Source organism: Cydia pomonella, chromosome 7 (assembly GCF_033807575.1).
Source record: "Cydia pomonella isolate Wapato2018A chromosome 7, ilCydPomo1, whole genome shotgun sequence".
In the NCBI taxonomy this organism is placed as follows: Eukaryota; Metazoa; Arthropoda; class Insecta; order Lepidoptera; family Tortricidae; genus Cydia; species Cydia pomonella.
In genome coordinates this window covers 23,786,381-23,811,446 of record NC_084709.1, presented here as the reverse complement: position 1 = coordinate 23,811,446, position 25,066 = coordinate 23,786,381, and the positions used below count along the sequence as shown (strand labels likewise).

The 25,066-nt window shown below is 37.0% G+C and overlaps 1 protein-coding gene across 3 annotated transcripts in view; it reads right to left on the bottom strand.

Annotated features, from left to right (window-relative positions):
* Nucleotides 1-25,066, bottom strand: part of LOC133520195 (lachesin-like) — a 170,124-nt gene that overhangs the window by 139,914 nt on the left and 5,144 nt on the right. The window lies entirely within an intron of this gene.

Below are 25,066 nucleotides of genomic sequence, written 5' to 3'. Positions count from 1 at the left end.
TATGCCCTAATACAATGGTTGGCGGACGTTTTAATATGATTTAGTGGCAGCTAATGTTGTTTTGGTTTCTATACAAAAATAGAACATTTTAGCATCGGATCGGATACTTTATTTATTTAACCGTTATTGCACACTAAAAAGTATCTAAAAGACAAACTTAGTGTAAGATGGCATTCTTTATCAGTTAACCTTCGGGCAACAAAGAGATTAACAGTATATGCGGGAAAGATTTACGGCAAAAATATATTTATTCAATTATTTTTAAAATCTTTATTTACAATAACAATATACAATAATTATTTTTGAACTAAGAACTAAACAAATTAAAATAAAACTACCCAAATAATAAAAGCCTACAAATAAAAAATTGGCCTCAGGTCCGTGCCGTTCGGTAGGGTGCCCAGAACGCTGGCTAGTTAACCCTTCATTATGCGTAATCCGATCCACACTTGGCCGATTTTTTAAGCTTACCGCAAGACCTACAGCTCGTAGAGCTAGTTCTATACCGTTCCACACACTTATATAACAAGTTCAGTTAAAACTGCTTCGTGACCAATTAGGCACAGTATTGGGCAAAGTTCGCGGCACGGTTCCCCTCAACTGTCTGCCCGATGTCTGCCCGCAACTCGTCTGAATCCCGTCTACTAACTTATTGAATCTTCTTATGGTGGGTCCGATTGTTATCGTTAAGTAATATTCAAATTCATGCTCACCATTAAATAATAGTTATTTACGATACAAGTGCGAAAAATAAGAAATTCGTAATGAGTGGCGATTTAAATCGACACGAGTTCGCACATGTATCGTACAACGTTTTACAGTACATATGTCCCTTTTTTTCGACATAGTTACATAATGTGCTAATTTATGCACTAGAGCGGAAAAGTAGCACCATATGTACTGTAAATATTATTATTATGGGACAATTACACAAATCTATCTGGCAGCCCACAGTAAGCTCAATAAGGCCACAAATCAGATTACTTTATGATAAGGCTTGTGTTGTGGGTACCTAAACGGCGACATATTATTTATATATATAGGACCAAGAGCTAAGAGGCCGTTCAAAATCAGGTTGCACCCGTTATTGTGACAACGCGGTAGAATACTATCTCCAAATTATTATATTTTTCATCGTTAAACTAGTAAATTAACCAGTGATCAAATAGCAATTTGCTTGAACAAAACTTTCTACAGAATTTAAAGGGTTTAGTCACATTTCAATACTTTGGAGGATTTTTTTTTGTCCCAGTAGGTTGAGATTGGGCAACCAACGTGTTTGATATGTATCAAAATAAATCAAATCGGAGCCGAACAATTTTTTTTTAGTATTTATAAATTGGGTATTTCATTTCAAGGACTGGTATCTTCGCCTTATTAAATAAAACATTAATTTATGAAACCATTCCTGTCAACAAATCACATTTAATTTTTTTTTTATACTACGTCGGTGGCAAACAAGCATACGGCCCGCCTGATGGTAAGCAGTATCCGTAGCCTATGTACGCCTGCAACTCCAGAGGAGTTAAATGCGCGTTGCCGACCCTAACCCCCTCCCGCCCCTCGTTGAGCTCTGGCAACCTTACTCACCGGCAGGAACACAACACTAAGAGTAGGGTCTTGTGTTATTTGGCTGCGGTTTTCTGTAAGGTGGTAATTTCGAGTCGAACTAAATCCAGATCGCGAAAGTTTCCACAACATTCGGCGTTATATTTATCGAAATGTATTGTCTATTAATCGAAACGATTTCAAACTGGCTGGTTTTACTTAAAATATCCTGCACTTTTGTTCGAAAGCTTTCCCCAACGTCCGATCTAAATCTGGAACGGCAGTAGAATTTAGTAAGCGTCACTTTGGAATCCACTTTAAGCTGGCTTCAGTCAAAAGTTCGTTTGCTCTAGATCTGCGAGAGTATCGTTGGGCGGTTGCATTTTGTCGTTTATTGCAATAAAATGGAGAGAAATATATTAATAATAAGGATCCCTAGTTGATCTCCTATCCAACGATCCCCTTTATTACCTTCCGGGGTCCGATTGTGGGAACGCTTTACACTAGCTAAAGAAATAGTTAAAATCTGTAAAAACAGAAGCTGTTTTAACTTTTCTATCTATTTTTATTTCATAGTTTGGTAACAATTTTAAAATTTAATTACTCCCAAGGATCGATTGGCACCCTACGAGTCCGGTTTAACAACGGCTTCTGGGTGCTGGAAACCGCGAAAGTCGAAGTTCGTCGATTGCGGAAATTTTTCTCTGCCACTCTAATTACGTTTTAGTGAGAGTAAAAGAGAAAGATCTGTTGCGTCTGCCACGCTTCTACAGCGCGTCAGACATGTTCGCGGACGCGCAGGTAGATGGTTTATATGCCATAGTAAGAAAGCGCACCACCACCGCGATGCGTTGCAGAGTGCTTGACAGTAGCCTGAGTGTGATAGCGGGTAGTCTCGATAGTCGTTATATGCAGCACTGGTCGGACCTACGTCGCTCCTTAGCATTATATGAAATGTAATAGGTAGTAGAAAAGTAGTATTAAACAAGTTTATCTAACATAGTGTCAAGTTCCTGCAGGTCCAAGCAGGGGCAAGCCTTGCCGACTAACCTTTTACGGTTTTTTGTGCGATATAAATGATTTTTATTTTTTATTTTACAAATACACAAAATGACTCCCGCACCCAAAAACTCCTAGTTTATTTATTACTGCTTCTGATTAAGTTTCTAGGCCCAAAATTGGAGATAGGCAGAGAAAGATGGCTCGAAAAACAGGTCAAGATGGCAGTAACCCGATGTGTAAGTTCTTCCGGTAGGCACCCTTTTCCAGCAGTGAAAATCTTACGTTTCGTTTCTTTTAAATAAATTTTATCAAAGAAATGTAATCTCTGAAAGATCGAAAAATTTAATGAATGAGTTGTTGTTGTTCTAATAAAAAATGTATATTCTAAAGAGACAGAATGTAATGCTTATTTTTCTCGCCGAGTTAATAAGTTCAGATATAATTTATAGCGATTGTTGTTTGTTTACTAATACCTGAGCAATCAGTGTTACAAAACTGAACGTAACTTGGGGTATTTTAGAAAGAAACTAGTATAGAATGCAACCAGGAGAGAGGAAAGGGGAACACAGATAATATCAGTAGAATCGATGTGATTAAAATAAAAATGTTGCCGATGGTAATAACGAGCATGACTGTTCAGACCCGTTTTATTAAACCTCCGACAAGGTATTCTCCGAGGGATCGCTATTAGAGCTCTTTCAAAGGTTTCCAGAAGTAATCTACTTCGTTTTTCATGGTGATCATTTTGTGTTTAGTATTCTTTGATTATCGCAATTTGTATCCAATTACGGCCAGTCATAAATAAAATACTTCCGATCAAAATTCAAAGCTAATTATTTTGTTTGTTAATTGAATTTTATATATATTGACAAACTGGGTATATTTTTAAATAAGTTTAGTATAAAATAACTATATACACTGTGGGCTGGTAAAACCCAACAGATTTTAATCACGCTTTCCTGAGGTCATAAGGAGCAAAAAATATTATGTGAGTTTTGGTAAAATTCGACAAAAAAAAATAGTTTCCTTTAAAACTTCAATGTCTGTCAAAAGGTATGTCTAAACCAAGTCAAAAAGTGACAGCGTCGCAGCCAAAAAGGCGTTTCTCACTAAGTGATTACCGAAACAAAGTTTCACAAGAATTGTCATTATCTCTAAAACAAGATCGATTTCAGAAAACTTTGTTTAACATTTTAGTCTCCAAATGCGGTCAAAAAAATCTGTCGGGTTCTAATAGCTCACGTTGTTTATAACGTGTAATAATACTAATGTAATAATAGCTAACATTTACGAAACATATTGAATATAAAAGTACCCTTTTCAATACCTACGCCACAATGATATCGTTTCTAATTTGCTCTCGCCTTTTCCCGTATGGCATTATTAGACCCAAAATATACATCGCCTTTACCAAGACAAAACGCTGTAAGAAAACCAAGAATAATTGCGCCTTGTGCGTCTCAGAGTAATTTGTTTCCCAAGAATAAGGAACTTAATCAAACACGCCCGAAAGACAAAGCGTTGTAACTCTTTTTTACGAGAAAAACGAGTACAAAGACGTCATGTTACTCGGTCCACGTAATTCACATTATTTTCATCTGGTATTTAAACTTTCGTTCCGAGTGTCACGGGCAGGTTCGGGAGACATAATATGAAATATAGCGCCCCGTCGGGAGGGTTTTTATTGCCGCTATGAGCAAAGCTTGTGAAAAAATTACTCGCGTCTCAAGTTTTTTTATTTGAGCCGAAAGCCCGCGAGACGGAATGAGGTGATGATAATTTTTTATACGGCTTCCTTCCTCTTGAATATTGCTCTCGAAACGTCTTTATTTGTAGTCCCGCGTAATTGTTGAAAGCCGAAATAATGGCGGATTACGACGCCCATTCTGTGTGTTGGATTTTAATAAAAGTTTTTACGTAAATAGGTGTTTGCTTCCCGGTTTAGTTAAGGTTCGCGGAGTTAGGATCCTGAACCGAAGTTAGGTGAAGTAAAGTCAGTATCGTAATAACAATTTCCAATTAATTTAATGGTTGTTTTAATTGTTCGCATTTATTATTTCAATTGGACGACTCCGTTGACCTACTTGTTAATTGTGTGAGCTGCAAATAACAGGAAATAAATATCAAATAAGTACATTTTAAAATAATTATCGATGATAGTACCAATTCATTACAAAAGGATTATTCATTCTATGATATGCGTGTCACGAGGAAGCGAGGTTTTTCTCTTTTTATTTCTGCAACCCGGATCATTTTTCAACAGAAACCGCAAAAAAAGAAACATAAGTTACGTTTATTCGCTGCAATCAACACTGGTTAAAAAACCCAACGCCATTAAACTATCAAAACACAGAAAGAGTAAAAATATTCCCGGCAATAACTTGATTCACAAAAACCGTCCGTAGAACAAGGCAAATAAAAATAATTGTTCAATTCAACGCCGCTGGAATTAAAATGGTGGTGGATTTTTCCCCGCAAAGAGGACTTATTCTTGTGAATTGTCTCGGCGATATTTAATTTTGCCGCGGTCGCTCCTTACAATCGTTTTACTAGATTCTCATTCGACTTCCGTTTTAAATTGTCCGTTTTTTTAGGATTTTCGGTTACGTCAATTTGCGCTGTCGCGTTAAGAGTGTTATTTATAAGATTTTCTGTCTCTGTCACTAATGAACGTAATAAAGAATGGAGATCTTACTTTTTTAAAATTGCTGAGCGATCGCTGTGAATAATCTTTCCAAACAGATGTATGTCAGTCAGTCAGCATTAATAGTAGCGTATCATGCATCAAAAATATCTACCATTATCTGATAGCTAAACAAAATGAGATATGTCTCTATATGGAGAACCACAAACCAACCCATATAGACTGAGCTTATATAGGACGAGTCGCGATCACCGCCCATGTGTGGTGAACAGGTCAAATATAAGATTGCACGCGCACCGTTCCGAATAGATGCGCCCGAGTAGACGACCTGTTAGCACACACCCGTCTGTATGAACATAAATCGTAAATTTGAATTCGTTCCCTAATAATAGTATATTGCACCGTAAAATGGTGTCGCAAGGTATCTAAGACTTCCAAATACGAAACAAACGGAATAACATTCCAGAGATGAGGTCACATTCATTATTTTGTTGAAAATTGTTCCTTGTCCGCGGGGTTCATGTTATACTGGTTATATGGTTGTACTGAGCAGTAACGAAGTATGCCTGTCCCTTTTCGTCAACTTGAAATGTACTGTGCTATCCCTTTCACGTAAACGAATAGTGATGTGACGGTGATGGTTTCGTCAGTTGCGTCGTGACCACTGATTACCCGTCATATAGATCGTGTCATTCACGAAGACGCTTGTCTTGAGTCGTAATGTCATATTATTAAATGTTAGTTTTGACAAATCTACGCGTCATCGTGATACGAACTATAAAAATGAAGCGTTAGAAGCCTTGACCCGGAACCGGACCGTTCTAGTGTGAGTCATCCTTTACCTGGGTGGGTAGCCAACATGCCAATCGCTTAGATTCCGTAGCCAACGAAATGCAATTGTCACTGTCGCACTAATACAGAGCGATAGAGAGACACTATGGAAGGTAGAGGCAAGGAATAGAATCTCCATATGCAGAACTGTTGCAACTGTCCAGCTGTCAGCTATAAATAATAGTTCCAAATCTCTCCAGAGTAGCGCTAGAGTAGCTAAGAACCTAGGCGTTACTGACGGAGTGAAGTGCGCTGTCTATGATCAGATTTTTTCTCAAGTATTCTAGGTATTGTAGCGCCACCTATTTATGGTTTTTTGTCGGACACTTTTTGATATATGGAGATATTATTCTTTAACTCCACCTTCCATAAGAGACACAAAGCGTTTCTTTTGCCGTAGCGCAAGCGATTGTCATTGTCACCTTGGCTAGGCACCCTGTACTCTCAGTGAGTTTTTCGTGTTCTTAAACAGTTTTTCCCCTCTCATTAAACTTTATGTATACAGGTGATACAGAGTGGGAGGAGCGTATATTATACAGGGTGTCGCCAGGGGCGTTTAATCAACTCTAATCTGGGCTTATTACATGCTGGAGCGCTAGATGGTATGTGGCTGACATATTCTAGAAAGGCTTCTAGGGACCTAGGAAATACCTGTATAAAGCATATTTTAAGTTTATTCTCATTTCTTTTTTACAAGCTTTTATTTACTTTCACCTGACCGTTGTCTGTTTGTAATCAAATCTTGCAAGTTAAATTTGATCCACTTCCCTGTTTCCGATTGAGCTGAAAATTTGCATACATATGTAAGTCGGGTGACAATGCAATATTATGGTACCATCGAGCTGATCTGATGATGGAGACAAGAGGTGGACATAGGAACTCTGTGATAAAACAACGCAACCTAATTGTGTTTGGGGTTTTTGGAATTTGCTCGATCAGTACCCCTAGTGTAAATAAATTCGATTTCCAAACGTGACGTACGCGTTTGCGTTTAGTCTCATTTTGTATTGGATTTCGAAAGAGCGCGCCAAGCGGGACGTCTTGGAAACTCAAAATCCTATACAAAATGAGTCTTAACGCAAACGCGTTCGTCACGTTATGATGTCGATCAAAGTTACACTAGGGGTACAGTATTAGTTACCTGTGGAAAAAAAAGTACTGTCAGCGATAAGAGCCAAAGTACCAAAAATGAAATTTTTGCCAAAAACTTATTTACTTTATAGTAGAATATAGTTTACTCATGATAACCTTGACAAGTATAAGGTTAATTTGGGATAACTTCGCTAGCGGAGTGATTTTGAATATTGCACATAATTATCTACTTAATCAAAAGCAATTTCTACTGTAGCGTAATAGTTGCTAAAGTGGAGTAGTTCTGTACCCCTAGTGTACATTTATTCTATGGCGTAACGTGACGTACACGTTTGCGTTAAGTCTCATTCTGTATGGGATTTTGAGTTTCCTAAACGTTCCGCTTGGCACGCGGTTTCAAAACCCCATACTAAATGAGACTTAACGCAAACGAAATCGAATAAATTTACACTAGGGGCTCTGGTTTTATAGATATTTGCCTGTGCACCTTACTATTAGTTATTTTTTTTAAAGTAATAAACAAATGCATACCACTGATTTAACTTTCGCGATTTTTACACATTTGCTGCCAACGTTTTCGTAGCGCTACGCTCGTAGCCGATCCCAGCGTTTTCCCGCTTTGTAGAGGAAATCGACTACGAACAGAGAACCCGCCGCGCGGGTTCGGGAACCCGCGACAACGGAACCGGGGTACTTAATGCGTTAACTAACACAAACGGCAAACGCAGAATGTTCAAGTCAATAAACAAGATCAAGTGCGGGTAGTTCGAAAAACTCGCGCGGCTAGATGTTGATGTCAACTTTAGCCAGTCTTCTCCGAGACCACGGGGACAACGCCGTCCTCGAAACGTCGGAAGTAAATTTAAAACTTAATACGCGATTAAGTCCCGTTTGTGTTAGTTAATGAAATGCATACCAATCACAAAAAACGTTATTCAAGTGCAAATAACAATTATGAGTAGGTATTGGTTCTTGTACGCAAAAGCATGACCTCTTATGACGTACGTTTATTTGTTATTCTCGTGGCAAATACAATACTTATGATTACTTTTATTTATTTAACGAATCACATACATCATTTGGAGTTTTCTAAAATTTATGCAACAAGTGATAATAGATAGCCACCAACCCTAGAAGAAAAAGGCAACCGAATAAAACTTAACTAAAAGTTGTTTTTAAAAATAATTGCTTGATCTCAAATTGGAGAATTGGACCATTCCAGGCCTATTTATAAGACCATAAATATTACGACGAGCATGAACTCAGACGTAGCTGTTAAAGCTGTAAAAAGATCTTAATAACCAACCCATTTAAAACTGTAAATGTTGTAGAAATTCACTGCCAAAATAGAACCCTATACCCAGAAAATAAATGTTAAATTAGCTGTGCAATTTCACAACTCTCTGATATAAAGGCTCATAACTGTAATATCATAAAATCCAAAGTTACAATTGGCTTAAAACAAACGAAGAAGATAGTTCGCAAACTATAAATCAGAATTTCCTCCAACGATTGCTGGTGAACTGAAATGTAGCTTGCCACCTGGATTTAGAGTCGAGATTCCTGTGCACTGCTTAATTAGACTCTGTCTTCACTCAAGTGTAAATTTCGTTCAGTTTTAGTGCAAGTCATAAGTGGTAATTGGCGACGACTATTAAAATACTTGCTGAAGCCCTTATTCTACTTAAGTTAATTTCATCTAATTTAATTTGGTGTTGTGTTAATGGTCTCTTGATTTTTTGGAAGCTTTAGGCACTTTCTAGGTATGTAAAGCCATAGCGAATCTAGACTAGGTCAAATGGGGAACAGAAGATCGCTGTTGTTTGTTTTTCTTATATTTGTAGGGTCATCGTATTTGATTGTGAGTAAGATTGTCAGAGCTTCTGAGGTGGTGCAGGATCTTGACATTTTTAACGCATTTCCGAAGTAAGAAATAGTCTCAGTGGAGAAAGGAAGAAAATAGTCCAGGGCAAAATATAAGGCACAAAGAGACGGTCTTGCTACCCAATCCAATGGGCCGACCTTACCCCTATAAATAATCTATAGTAGATTGTTAACCAAGGGATGAGAGGCACACATTTCTGTCGAGGTAGTTTGGCGGTAGAACATAGTGAGAGCGCCTATATTCCGAGGCTGAAATGGTGCCTTTCAGCCGAGTTAAACACTCTACTTTTAATTTCGAATACGAGGAAAGTAAAATACAAATGTGCATTTAAAAAACACGGCTAAGTATAAACTTCAGTAGTATTTCTTGAGGGTACTTTCAATTAACAATTTAGGTTAAAATATTGTTATTTATGGAATGGAAAAATTAACTATCAGAATGGAAATTGTAAAACAAATTAATTTAAAACCAAATTTATAATCTTTTATCGTAAAAAAGGGAATAAAAAGTACTTAGAATGTACAGTGCTCTAGAGCAGACACGTATCATTTTCTCCACACTTTTTAGAACAACAACGACCAACTTTCAAACCAAGAGAAATGAAAACATTTTTTTACTGGTTGAAATATTTAAAAGGCTTTCCTTATACCTTGTCGGGAGCGAACGTAAATCTATGTTTGCATAATTCATGAAGCTTTAATGCACCTAAGATAGGTTTTAGAATATACTTTAGTTTATTTGAGACTTAACCTGATGACAAATTGTAATATCAGTTGACAGCAAAAAGCATTTTTCCACTTCATCAGAAGATTAAAAAAATTTAATGTTTCCTAATTATATCCATTTCAAGTTGAAGCGCTGGTGGCCTAGCGGTAAGAGCGTGCGACTTTAAATCCGAAGCTCGCGGGTTCAAACCCCGGCTCGTGAGTGTTCGGAACTTATGTACGAAATATCATTTGATATTTACCATTCGCTTTTCGGTGAAGGAAAACATCGAGTTTGGAAAGTTCAGCCCGCATAGCCAACGTGCATATCGTTCACGCTCCGTGGCGAACGAAATGCAACTGTCACAGTCGCACTAATATGGAAGAGTAATAGAGAGAGATAACTACGCGACGCTACGGAGCGTTAACGATTGTAACGTTGGCTACGCGGCCTGATGGCAGTCGCTTTCGTACAAAACTAGTACTTACGCCAATTCTGGGGATTAATTGTCGAGCAAACCTCAGGCTCCCATGAGCCATGGCAAAATGCCAAAACAGCCCGAGGAAGAAGAAGGAGATCGAATTCAAGTTGAAATGATAGTTTAAGTATATTTATTTTTGGGTGACGATCAGTCCGGAGGGACGCTGGAGTACCAAATGGTCGACGACCTTCTAGACGTCTTAGGTACGCTGGAGAGACGAATTGCAAAAAGACCTTAGCGAACTCGCCACCGTCGACTGGACATAAACTGGGACTTTTGGACAAGATCCACTTCGGGTAGTCGTGCCAGTTATTTTTTATTATTACCAATTACCTACTTTTTTTTAAACTAACTAAAAATAACAATTCAAAATAATGATAATATCCACGATCCCGGGCACAAACAGCCGACTTGATCTCGCTCACGCTCAGTAAGAGTAAAAGAAAGATCTGGGGGTCTAGCCAATATGCCAATCATTTGCGCCGTAGCGAACGAAACGCTAATCTCTCCCTGTCGCACTTATATGGAAGAGTGATGTACTGTCTGTACCAGACCAAACGAAAATTTTTCGATTATCATCTTGGCTAAGCCATCTGGACTTACGTTTCCTTAATATGAGAACGTATTCTGTGACGTCACAAGTAACGTACGTACGTACGTCATTTTATTGAGTTTTAGTTGATTTTAAAATAATTTGAACCGCATAAACTTACCGATATTTAATGTATGAGTTTGATTTCATGACCGCTGTAAATCAAATAAATTGGAATGAAATTCCACCCTGTACTGTTCGTATAAACGAAGTCATTTATTTATTTTATTAAACTTTATACTACATCAAAAAGGTACAGATGGCGGACTTTATGCCTCATGGCATTCTCTACCAGCCATATGGCCAAACAGGAAAATGTCAAGTTGGGTGGCGTGAGAAGCGTGCTTCTCATTCAATTTGTTTTAAATAATTAACTAATTTAAGTAGTTATACTCGTAATTATAGCAATTACTACGGTTTTTTCTGTGTGTAAACTTTTTTAGTTAAACTATTCATACGTATACAAAATAAGGATTTATAGAAATCCAAGACAACTTCCAAGTAAACTCAAAAAGGCTAGGAAAAAATACCTCTGTACCTACCTACCCATTTTTTAGTGTAAACTATACAAGAAACGTACTTGCGCGGGATTCGTGTCACGTTGCCTCTGCGAAACAGTTCTTGAATGGAGGCCGTACAATACACGTCGAAATCACGCGGCGCGGGAAAAACCTTCGCAAATCACGCCACGCGAGGCTACATGTCATGAGCGGTAGCGATTTTATCTCGTTACTAACGTCAAGTATAGTATATACTGTCAAGTATAGGCAGTATCTAAGGTAGCGGAGATCAGAATACAGCTTATCAAACAGATAAATATCTGTCTATGTAGAACAATTTATTTCATATTTATTTATTTATTTATTGCAACCATGGTATTATCGATATTACAAAGTCTGGGTAGTTCCACATGGACCCTGTAAGGGCATAGCAATATAAAGTGCATAGGGTCTAATCTTAAAACTATGTGTATAATTTACAGTCTCATTATAAAATATTTTAGTAACAGATAATTTTGAACGCAAATTATAGAGATTTACATAATATATCTCTAATTGAAATATATTCGAGGGAGGTATAGTACATGGTAGGAGAGGCCGGAAGCCGGAGTGAGTTTGAAGGCCGACACGTTAGTGGAGGCCCTCAAATAATACGAGTCCATTTTTAGCGTTTCCAGCTGAGGCATTACATAGTGCTTTTCACGACTACTGCGAGGAAATAAGATAACATTTATATAACTATAAGTATTTTAATAGAAATTAATTTTCATATTTGCGTGAGGACAGTTGTTGAAAGAAAGCGATGTAATATTGCCAGGAATATTTATATTTTCTTCACTAGTAGAACTCATTTTTATACCGTAGATACATGTTTCTTGTATTTATTAGTCAAATAAAATGTACACTATCCAATTCAGTATGTTTTTTCTGATCCTACCTTTTTTACTTTTTTTTATCACTTTAAGGGCGTTTTTCTGTAGTCCGGAGGGGCAACATGGACCGAACGGGTAGTAAAATAGCTAGTGATATTACCGATGAATCTGACGAGCAAGAATTCAAACCGGAATATATGGTTAGAGTAATTGAAATGTACAAAATTCATTATTCAATTAAAACTTGAATTTATCTAGAAGCTGAAGGAGATTTGAGTGGCAAAAGACGTCAAATCATTTCTGTTATAGATTTTTGACTCTTGCCCGATTCACAGCTGATCGCTCAACGCTCATTACTTGCAACTAGTGCGCTGCACAATACAATTGGTGCCTTTCTGGCTCTCCCGAGGGCCCGACTCGATTGAAACGAAGGGCCGACCCTCGCGAGGGGTAGTTTATTTCATTGTAAAGGCGTGAACGTTCCGGTATTGTTACAAGCGTTGATAATTTCACTTCATTTATAACTTACTGGTAAATTTTGAGGATTGGTTTGCTAACATGGATATTAGATTAAGATAATCTGTGTTTGGGCTTTGTGAGTTTACCGAAGTTATATACCTGCAGGCGTATTATGGATAACTTCATCCACGTGATACATTAACCGTCACTTTTTAACACCGCGGGATAGAAAGTGACGGACACTGTTTTATCACGCTGACACGTAGACAAGAACGACCATCATACCCGTGCTGGCTTGACCCCCAAAACACCTGCCCTTATTGGTCCGGGTTTTGTGGTGATGCCTGCATATTAAATACTTTTTTAACAAAGTACCGCTGTGAAATCTTGTATAAAACTGTTAATGAACTGTTTTTGTACAACAATAATATTTTTTTGTTCATTTTTACCCGACTACGACACAGCCAAAAGGTAGAGATTTGAATTTAGCAGTCTATCGAGTACCGTTTGTACTCTTTTTATATTTAGTATTTGTTCTTCCGTAGAGCCTAATTAATTCCAGGCACCAACAGTGATGCTGGCCATGCCGAGTCTGCGGCAGAAGACACCAAACGCCGCAAGTACGCCACCCTTGGCAGTAGTTGCCTTGATGAGGCACAGATGATGAGATGAGGCCATTTCGTGGCACATTATTCTCTCTGTTTTTATATATATTTAGACAAATGGAAGAAATTTGATACTTGTAGCACAGGTATTCCTATTACAAGTATCAAAGTGCTATTAAGCAAGTGCTATTTTTACGACCGGTCTGGCCTAGTGGGTAGTGACCCTGCCTATGAAGCTGATGGTCCCGGGTTCAAATCCTGGTAAGGGCATGTATTCGTGTGATGAGCATGGATATTCGTTCTTGAGTCATGGGTGTTTTCTATGTGTTTAAGTATTTATAAATATTTATATATTATATATATCGTTGTCTAAGTACCCTCAACTCAAGCCTTATTGAGCTTACTGTGGGACTTAGTCAATTTGTGTAATAATGTCCTATAATATTTATTATTTATTTATTATTTAATGTAGTCTAGATTTTAATAGTAATGAATTGTAATTGTATCTAATTTGAAATTTCTGTTATTTTTATTATTTAATTTTTATTTATTAGTCAATAATTTTGTTCTAATCTTATAATTATACTCTAATTTTTTTTTTAATGTTTTATTCGGATTTTTGATATGGCTGTGTTATTTTGTAAATGTCAGTAATGTTCAAATATTTCTAAATGTCTAGTATCAAAGTGCTATTCAAATAATTTCATAATTACTATTGCGGGAGTTACGTTAATATTACATTTATCTCAACAGAAAATCATCGGTTAGATACCGATGTGTCCAATAAATAATATACAAGGAATTATGATTTTATTAAATGTATCGAATATCGAATAAACGTACCTTATTACCTAGAACTTTTTCTATCACCAACGAGTGATTGACAAAATGAAACATCGACAAATTTATTATCGATAAGCAAAGAAAATCAAAGATGATATATACAATGAATTATAAATCACCGAAATATAATTAAAATAAATAAATATTATAGGACATTATTACACAAATTGACAAGCCTTATTGACTTTGACTGCTACAGAGTATTTGACGCTGACTGTACATTTCGGCTTTGTCCAATGGCTAATAGGGACACACTGTATATTATGTATCCTAAACTCATTAAAAATGTCGAATGCATTTAAGAAGATAGCCTACTACCATTTCGCGGTAGACATTTGTTGTTGTTGTTGTACTAAAGGACGCCAGAGGTGCAAAGGGCCTTCACAAGCTCGCGCCATGCCTTCCTATCTTCAGCTCGCCTTCTGGCCTCGCTCCAGCTCAACCCGATTCGTAGCTCTCTTAGGACGGACCGTTGCCAAGAGTGTACAGGACACCCGGAGCCACGGCTTCCGTCCGGCGGTTTCCAAGCGAAAGTATGTCCTATCCATCTCCATTTCCGTATCGCGATTTCCATATGGTATATTAGTTGAGGTACATATCTATGTATCGATAACAGTTACGTTGACATTTCATTGTGTTAATCTCAAATTTTCGCAAGAAAAGTTCTTGATATTCTTATTATATTGTCTCATCCCTGACCTGCCACGTGGAGCGACGGGACAGAACTAATATTAAGGACTGCTATTCTGTAAATCTGTACCTTTATCGACTATGTAAACCAGAATAGCATGACCCTCCATTAGGTACAGATATTAGAGATCTTCGTGCCAAGTTATGTAGGTCATCTCATAAAATAGACAAGATTTTTTTGATTAAATAGTCCTTAGCCCCGCTTATAGAAGTGACAGCTCATGTCATTACTTGAAATAGGAAAGTAATAACATTTTAATAAAAGTGCGAATGCCTTAGAAATGACAGCAGTGTAGCAAAAAACAGAAGTAGTTTAGTAAATAAATATTTTTGCTACGACAGCTCAATGTTATTGCTTGAAATATGAAAGTAAATAATATTTACAGAACATATGGTACTTTGAATCAATCAATTATTTTTTTATTTCGTCATAATAAGTGTAAAACACATTCAGTACAGATGATAGTTTTACATGTAAAAATTTTTTTAAACCGACTTCAAACAAAAACAATAAAAAACATCGTGAGTTCGCAGCCGCAAAACAGTAGTAGATTCTAATTTACAATTGATTTCAAATTGATCTCATTTTGCCGTACATTACGAGATGCGCTGCCAGTAATAAAAAAATATATAAAAGATTTTTTTTTATAGATAATATATTTATTTTAGGTACAATTTAAAAAAAAACCATAATAATAATAAATTATATACTAAGATATTAAAATTAAAACTAAAATATAATAGAACTTAAAATAAACTTATAAATAAAAAATGCTCCCCAGGTCACCCTCATGCATTATGGTAGGTACCCAGAAGGCTGACAACGTTACCTTTTTGGATGGCCAGGCTTATCCTCTGGCCGAGATAGCTGCCAGCCCTCCGGTCACCTGAGGTGTCTGTTAGACGCTGGGAAATTTCCTTGAATATTATTTTTGCGCTAGGCCCCCGCGGTCCCAGAGTTTCTACGCAAAACGGCGCAAATATATTATAAAAGATTTTTGAATTTGGAATGTCACTGCAGTGCAAAATTCCCTTGGCGGTTTAATAATCAGGCAACGCCTAATTAAGTCTCATAATTGGACTGACAGTTCGTTCATTTGCGCCACGCTTTACATTTCTTATATTGTCTTGAAGCTTTCCTCGGGAATAAAATAGTATTTTATCAGTCGAGTACGCTGAGTTGCCTAAGTAAGGTACGAGATTGAAATATATATAGCGTTTAACTTTATATGATGCTTATTTTACATAGTGCACGTTTGTCCATCTGTTTCATCATTTCATTTTCATTTCATTTAATCCATTGTTTTATCATGTTCATCAGTACATAAAGATCTTATTTTTTAGACTTAGTAGGTACATGATACTCTGTTAGGGCATACAATATGGGACATGTTACTTAATCCTAAATAAAAAGTACAATAATAAAATTATCATGCAACACTAGGTTTAAACTAAAGGACTATGCGTCAAAATGGCCCCAATACCAACAGAGTTGAGAGTAAGGTCATTAGATAGGTATTTCTATGCACTTCATTTTGTTCTATGGGCACCAAGCGGAATTCCATTGCAGAACTGAGATATTGGTATTTTAGTCAAAATGTCGTCACCCTTATTACCTAGGCAATATAGTCCACCGCCGGGCCAGCGCGGCAAATCATTCAGTGTGCTCGCCCGGCGGTGCGCGAACATCTACCCTGCAGTAATTAATTTACTTACTTGGACTCTATTGCCTAGGTAATAAGGGTGACGACATTTTGGCTAAAATACCAATATCTCAGTTCTGCAATGGAATTCCGCTTGGTGCCCATAGAACAAAATGAAGTGCATAGAAATACCTATCTAATGACCTTACTCTCATTTCTGTTGGCGTTGAGTCCAGGCTCCATACAAAGTTGCCCATGGTCCAAATAAACATGAGAGCAATTTAGTAGGTTCATTATCTGTAATTGTATATATAAAATAAATCGTGTAAGAATACTATCCATAAAATCAATATAATTTATTAAAATAATTTAGCAAAAAGCTAAACATATGAAAATTGCTTCTAAAAATGCGTTATTTTATTTTTTACCAAATTCATAGGTTACTTATTTTTGTTAATCCTTACAAAAATAAAAATCGGACAAGTGCCAGTCGGAGTCGCCCACCGAGGGTTCCGTACTTTTTAATATTTGGTTGTTATAGCGGCAACAGAAATACATCATCTGTGAAAATTTCAACTGTCTACCTATCACGGTTCATGAGATACAGCCTGATGACAGACGGACGGACGGACGGACAGCGGAGTCTTAGTAATGGAACCCTAAAAAATCGAAAACATGAAATTCACGCTCCTGGACACGCATCTCGCTCACACTTACGCTTAGTGAGAGAGAGAACATGAACCTACGTAGTATTAAGCACATTATTCAGAGCTATCTATAATAACAATTGTCATCGGAACAAACAACTGACACATGCACAGCTTCACTGCAAAACTCAATCCAATTCCCAAGCCACAAAGTTCTATTTCAATCAACGGAGCACGCTCCATGCATGTCAAGCACACGCCAGGGTACAATAGGCGTCTTATTTGTTGACGGTCGGCGATTAATAGTGAATGAAACTTAGTGAATTAGTTTGAAACTGAAATTATAAACGTGTTGTGTAAGCGAGACAAAAGGATCGTATTGTGCTGTCTGGAACTGAAATGATCATTTTCTATTGTTTGAGCACGAGTTTATTAAGGTGAGTGGCGGAACGTACGTGAATGTGAATGCTTGAGATATTTTACTAGAAAGCAGGCCAATTCAATTTTTAGTTATTGGATCTGTTTCCAATAACGCTGATCGGTCAGTGTCAAAAGTGACTTTTTGGTTGAAGAACAACAGATTGTCGCTTCGAGCAACACCGACTTGCGACACGTCGGAAGGGAGGAGCCCAAGCGATATCTCACCGTACAAATCGTTCTGCCATTTTTTGCGGGGGGAAACGTGCACACAGTCGCACTTCTCACTCACTACATACAAAATCCAATTTCTAATGACCACACAAATACATAGAAAATGACACACGTCAAAGAAAAATCTTGCACACCTCGATCTCTTTTTGTGTACGGACGAGTCACGACATGCATCGCCATAGGTACGGTTGTACTTATGCTTCGGCAGAGGGGAAATAGTACGAATGCCGTAGTCTCCCTTTTGTTGCTCGAAGGATTGTCGACAAAAAGTTATAATTCGTAGCTTATGTTTGTAGATCTGCGCCGTTTTTGCTGGCACAACCATACATGTCCCGGTTTATTCTGGTTTGCAAATTTTGTGACTCTGGAACATGTGGCGTGTTAAGAATATCCCATCAGTTTGAAATTGCTTTTCACATATGCATTGTAGACGTAATTTTCCCGAAGAATATAATCCATATAAAAATTTGGAAAGCGCCAAAATTTTGAAACGTAATAAATATAAGAGCGTCGGTAGAGAGTACCATTTTGTATCATTAGGCGTGGAAACTCTAGGTCCATGGGATCCTAACGCGCGCACAAGTTTTTTACAGAAAACGTGAAGCGCCTGGTTGACGTGATGACCGAAGAGCTGGCGGCTTCCTTGCACAACGTATCAGCATTGCGATTGTGATACGTTTTTTTTTCTTATTTAATGGTTGTTAATTATTAGATGTAATGTTTTGAAAATATGTGTCCCGCCGAGTTTCTTGCCGGTCCATATTGGGATACCCTCCTCCAATTGAGGGGGGATTTAAATCTTCTCGGATCAAAGGTGTAGGGTTAGAGCGGGTGTAGCTTTATTTGACGTTCATAAGCGCATTGTAATATGCCTACTTGAATAATAAACTATCTTTATCTTTACAACAATGAAATGCCGCCAGCATCCTTGATACAATTCCCTAAGGGCCTATTTTAGATTTAAGCTAGTTATAGTAACACCACTACTTATATCAATTTAGTATCATATTGAAAACAAATCTAATAACTAAAACTCGAATTGGCCTGGTAAATTATTATCATAACCTAGGATTTGGGAGCGGGAATGATTTCGGTTATTTATTTACTTTGTCTATTGTAAATTATATTAAAAAAATAGGTAATAAGTTCCAAACGTTATTCAAGTATAACTACCTTATGAATACCAAAACAATTTACAAACCAAACTATTAAATATAAAACAACTATACACTTATACTCGTACTATCTTAATTCAAAAAATCCTAACAAATAAAATACATACAAACTTTACATTAACAAAACGAAATTTTAGACATTGCCTGAGAAATACAGACAAAATTAAATTATTTAAGCACAGAACAGGATACAGCAAAAGAACCATCATGTCCGAGGGAGCACAGATGTACAATAACTTACCTAGTGAAGTGAAAAATTGCAAATCATTAAAAATGTTTAAAACCAAGTTGAAGAAATATATCAGTGATAATGTATATTAAGTATCATCGACTAGCTGGATGTGATTGTAAACCACGTATGAAATTGTTTATAGTTTAAGCTCATTGTAAGTGAACTTTTGTTCTTTATGAGTAATAAAAATCTTTAAACCCACGTGGTTAGAAATGTTAAAATAGTTTCTGTTTTCGCAGTTAACTATGTTCTAGCTGGTGAAAAATATTCCCCCACCCAATACCTCGGGGTATGATAATAATTTAATAAGTTTAGATTTAGATTGAGATTCATGTAATACTGAATATTTTCATCGTTTTTTACAACCATAAAAAACGCGCGAGATGCAACTAGTGATATTAAAATGAGATCAAATTGACATCAATTTGTAAGTTTTAATCGAAAATCTCTCACACTTTTTCCACAAGACAATGGTATCTCCATCCAAGATGAGTAATCTTCATAGACAAAGACAAAGGCCAGTACCGCTACCACCAGTTTGACACTGAAATATCCGCTAGCGTGTGCGTAACTAACTTTCTATGCATCTCGCTCATATTTACAGATTAATGTAAGCGAGATGAATCGAAAGTAAGTCACGCAGACGTTAGCGAATATCAGTTAGACATTGCTAAGCAAGGCAGTCGTGGTAAGGCTACAGGTATAATATCAAAACGTATACTAGAAATTTAAGCAAAATTTCACAGGAAACAAAGGAAACTTTCATTTCAGAAATGGATAATTTTGATAGGAAAATATAAAACTTTCCGAAATCTTTCCACATGGAAATTTTGTCATTTTTAAAACTACATCCGACATCAGTAGTATCAGTAGCTCTTCTATGTTTATCTATGCATATAGAAACGTGTACTAGAAAATAACTAAATATTCAAGTTTAAATAATATTCAATTTTCAAGTTTTAGTCCATTTATTATTACTACGTTGATAAATTTGATCAATTAATAATGTTTTAAGTGTTTTTTGTTCCGTAATTACGTAACCATAAATTTTATGCTCCAACCAACTTTAATCGGATTGTTAAATTTAATAATGCGATATATTGGGTGTATTCATTTCAATTACGCATGTATTTATTTTTCATTAATTACTAAATTTTACTGAAATGTACATTAATGTTTGTAACGAGTAATTATAGGGAGACCAATACCTAATGATTATTTACAAGCTTTTATTTAACTTGTAATGCAATTGGGTACTTGACTTTGAATATTATAACAAAATTTAACTAAATGGATAGAAAATGAGCCATCCATTATAAACAAGTGGAATTTAAAAAGATATATTGAGATTATAAAAAAATTCAAGGCACCAAAACCTCAATTTTTTTTAATTTACAAAAAGAAAATGGTACCATTCGATTCCTTACATTTTATTGAAAAATAATTTGTATGACAACTATATACATAAAAACATGACGATTTTCTTGATCTTCCATACATTTAGGACAGACTAATGTAATGTGACGTCACATTACAATACCATTTTGTTAGAGGCCTTTCAATCGTCGAGTGCGAGCGTCAGACTTTAACTCTCATTTCTGACCTTTGTGTTGCTTAAATGCCATGAGTCCTATATAGACATTTGATCCTCAAGAAAATCAAGATCGATTGACATTCATTACAAAAACTGTTAAGTAGCCAATTGAAATTGCAATCTAATTATACCTTATGTATGTTATGGATATACAGGCCCGGCTCGTACCAATGAGTGTTAGAATAGAATAGAATAGAATTTCTTTATTTGCCAGCATACGTATGGTACAAGATGATAACAGAAAAGGTTTTACATATAAGTGTCAGTATTCAGTCGAAGACACGACATGCAAAAATTAACATAAAATAAATCAGTATAAAAAAATTAAGAAAATAAAACAGTGGCTAAATTTTTCATAGTAAAATAATAATAATAGTAACATCCACTTGTAACAACTTCGGAACTTACGTACGAAATATCATTTGATATTTGCCAGTCGCTTTTCGGTGAAGGAAAACATCGTGAGGAAACCGGACTAATCCCAACAGGACCTAATTTACCCTCTGGGTTGGAAGGTCAGATGGCAGTCGCTTTCGTAAAAACTAGTGCCTACGCCAAATCTTTTGATTAGTTGTCAAGCGGACCCCAGGCTCCCATGAGCCGTGGCAAAATGCCGGGACAACGCGAGGAAGAAGAAGAGAGGATATACAGACAAAATCTTGCAAGCTAAATTGAGCTAAATATAGACCCGCTTCCCATCATACTATAGAACTAAAACTTCACAGTATACATTATGTACGAGTAAGTTGGGTGACAATGCAATAACAGGAGGTGGCCATGGGAGCTCTGTAATAAAACAACGCACGCTAGTTGTGTTTGGGTTTGTTAGAATTGTCTCATGTATTAGATGCCTGTTGAAAGAAAAGTAAAGTTAATAATAAATGCTTCTACCAAAAATGCAATTTTGGACAAACATTTTATAAGAATGGGAAACTGTAATAATAATTACAATGACGGTGAGTGGCGACACCGCGGACCCCTATTCCAGAGGGCCCTTTTATTTGGCCCTCGCCTCTGCGCTTGCCTTCACCGGCCGGCCAGAGTGGAGTCGCAAGAGCGGGACCTATGCTCCAGGTTGGAAGTGTAAAATGTCATAACGCCGGCGGCCTGCTGAACGGATTACCGGGATCTGGCTTCCGCAGTCTCACCTCTCGACAACCTCACAGCCGCTCCAAAGTGTTGCCCTATTGTCGCACTGTGCGTGCGGCCGTTGTGGGGCCCACTCAATGAGTTGGCGAGTCACCGCCTTTCTTACACAATTCCGAGACTGATTGTCACGGCAGGTGTCCGCTAGTCTCCTCCCATAGCCTATTATCCAGTCCATCCAACTTTCAAATCAATAGCCTTATGACCTTAGATCCCATCGCAGCACAAAAGTGCTGCACTGCAATAGTCTTTGCACCTGGCGGGGACCATCTCCGGATGTATCATGTTGTGCGCTCGGAGATGGTATCCGCCACGTGTATCCCTTGCTTGTAGATTAATTTGTCTTAAAGGGCCTCTGCGCTGTTGGCTTCGGCCCCACGCATGCCTCCCAAAGGTCCGGGACCCCATGGTCCCGAGATATGGTAAGATTACAATAAAACTATAATATAAATGGTATAATAATTAGAGTTGTAGGTCAGGTACTAATAATATTGCTTATTTATTAAAACGCATAAAATACAAAAAAGAATATAACTAAAGTAAAGAAACATATCTAAATACATATATTTACAAATAAAAAATGGGGGCTAGCTCGTCGCCCGATGGTAGGGTGCCCAGAAGGCTGGTGGCATTACCGCGCTGTATGGCGATGCCAATTCGTCAGGTACTATGAAATTGCACAGATATACAAAGGATAAATAATTAAATTATTATTAAAAGAATGCAAGTATTATTCTTATTTTTTTAATCATTAGATATAAATAAGTTCAATTAAGTATAATGTAGGATTTTCCTGCCCTTTTGACAAATTCAAGTTTTTTTTTTATATAAAAAGATAGGCTGGCGATGGCGTTTGACCACGGTCTCACCTGATGGTAAGTGATGATGCGGTCTACGGTGGAGCACGCTTACCTATGAGATACCTATTTACTCTAGCCTTGAAGAGACCCAGATTGTACTCATGTAGTTTACAGCTTTATCCTTAAATGAGTTATAGTGAGGTTTAGAGGCGGTTGAAAATGCCCAGAATAGCATCGAGAAAACAGGTGACGAAGGGAGGCCTAAAGAACGGACCCTTCGTGTCGAGGTATGACCATTTTTCAACATTTAACAAAACACGAACACGAAGATCTTTTTGACAAAAGGGGAGATCATTCTGCCATCTATACAACTAAAGAACAAATCAAATTATTTTATGGATGATTTTATTGATTTGTGTTTTTTACTTAAAAAACTCAAACTTAAAAAACATTTATTGAAGAATTATAAACTGAAATATATGTCACATAGTTAATGAAACAGTCAACAATGTTAAAATAGTTCACTGCTAATTTGGATCCGTTTTGTAATTTTTGGGCGAATACTTTTTAATCTGAAATTATTTTCCACGTAGAAATATAACGCGAACTGTCACATTGAGAAGTATTTGACACAGTAAAATTTTTCTACAGTCAGTAATAATAGAAGCATATGAAACTATATCTGCTACTCTGAAATACTTTACCAAATAGGGATAATCCATTTGTGGATTAACGACCAAATGTACGTCGAAGAGGGAAGCCATATTTGGTACACTGATGGTTCCAAGAAAGGCAGTGATGTAGGATGTGGGATCTATGGTGAGAGACCTAAGTTCAGTGCTAGCGTCAGCATGGGCACACAGGCCTCAATCTTCCAGGCAGAAGTCTACGCCATCAACAAATGTGCGGAGATTAATCTGGATAGAAACCTAAGACACCAACATATCTACATCAACTCAGACAGCCAAGCTGCTCTTCTGGCACTAGAATCCCTGGAGTCAAACTCGAAACTAGTCCAGAACTGTAAAACAAACCTAAATGCACTGGCTAACTCCAACAAAGTCATACTTAGATGGGTACCAGGGCACTCCGACATTAACGGAAACGAACAAGCGGACGAACTTGCTAGAAAGGGCGCAGACACACCCCTGGTCGGCCCAGAACCGTTCTGTGGAATCACAAAACGGGATGCATATTCTCTGCTCAGCAACTTAGAAAAAACAAGAGCAATCGATTGGTGGAAATTCGTCAAAGGACAAGAACACTCGAAAGCTCTAATCAAAGGGTTCAACAACAAATTTGCTAAGGAGCTCTTAGAGCTCAAAAGACATAAAACCTGCGCGGTGACCAGAATATTGACTGGACACTGTAAGTTGAACAAACACATGTTTCAAATTGGGAAGAAACAAGACGCGACATGCAGGTTCTGCCATGAGTCAGAGGAGACTGCAATGCACATTCTCTGCTCCTGTGGACCACTAATGTCAAAAAGAAGTACCCACTTAGGGCGGCACGTATTGCAACCCTATGAGGTACAGAACATTACGGCCCAAAGAATCTGGAATTTCCTGGATTCAACGGGCATCAGTAATGAACTTTAAAGGGCTGTCACAATAGATCACTACCTGGTCGACGTGGCACTCAAAGGCCCGAAACCCCAATAATAATAATAATAATAAATAGGGATATATGTCTACCGTTCGCATTCAATAGTTATTTGTACAACAAGAGAGCAAAGTTTGATATTTCTTCGAGTGCTTGTTTTGAGTCCCGTGCAAGCGAAAGATTCTATAATAGATTCACGAGCGTAGCGAGTGAATCTAATTTAGTATCTTGAGCGTAGTAAGGGACTCAAAAGCGCACGAGATGTAAATAACTTTGATCTCGTGTAGTACACAAAATTTTTCACGTCAGTCAGCCATCAAAAAATACAACCTGAAAAAATATAATCCGTCTTCATCACTATTTCACTCATGTTTTCTGAAGGTATTCACAATTAACTTTAATTACCGCAATAAAACAAAACGAAAGAAATTTCAATAAAATGTTACGAAAATAATGAATTAACGAACATCAATTGACAGTTCAATCGTCAACTTTTTTTTGTTAAAAAAAAAACTTTGTAAGATACGGTCCGAATTGCGGATACTACTATTTGTCAACTATAGTAGAGATCGTTAAAAGCCGTTAAGTAGAATTATTTACTGCGTAACAATTGCGTAAATTTGTATAAGTATATTGTTTTGATTGTATATTAAAATACGTAAAATATGGTATTTTTAATAAATTTTAAACTTTTATTTCATTAATTAATTATTACGAATGAAAACTCGTAGGGTGTTTTGGAACGATGCGGTCTGACTTATTTCGGGGTCTATTATAAACCGTCAATATATCGTTGAATTACGTATGCACTTTTTTGTCTCTTT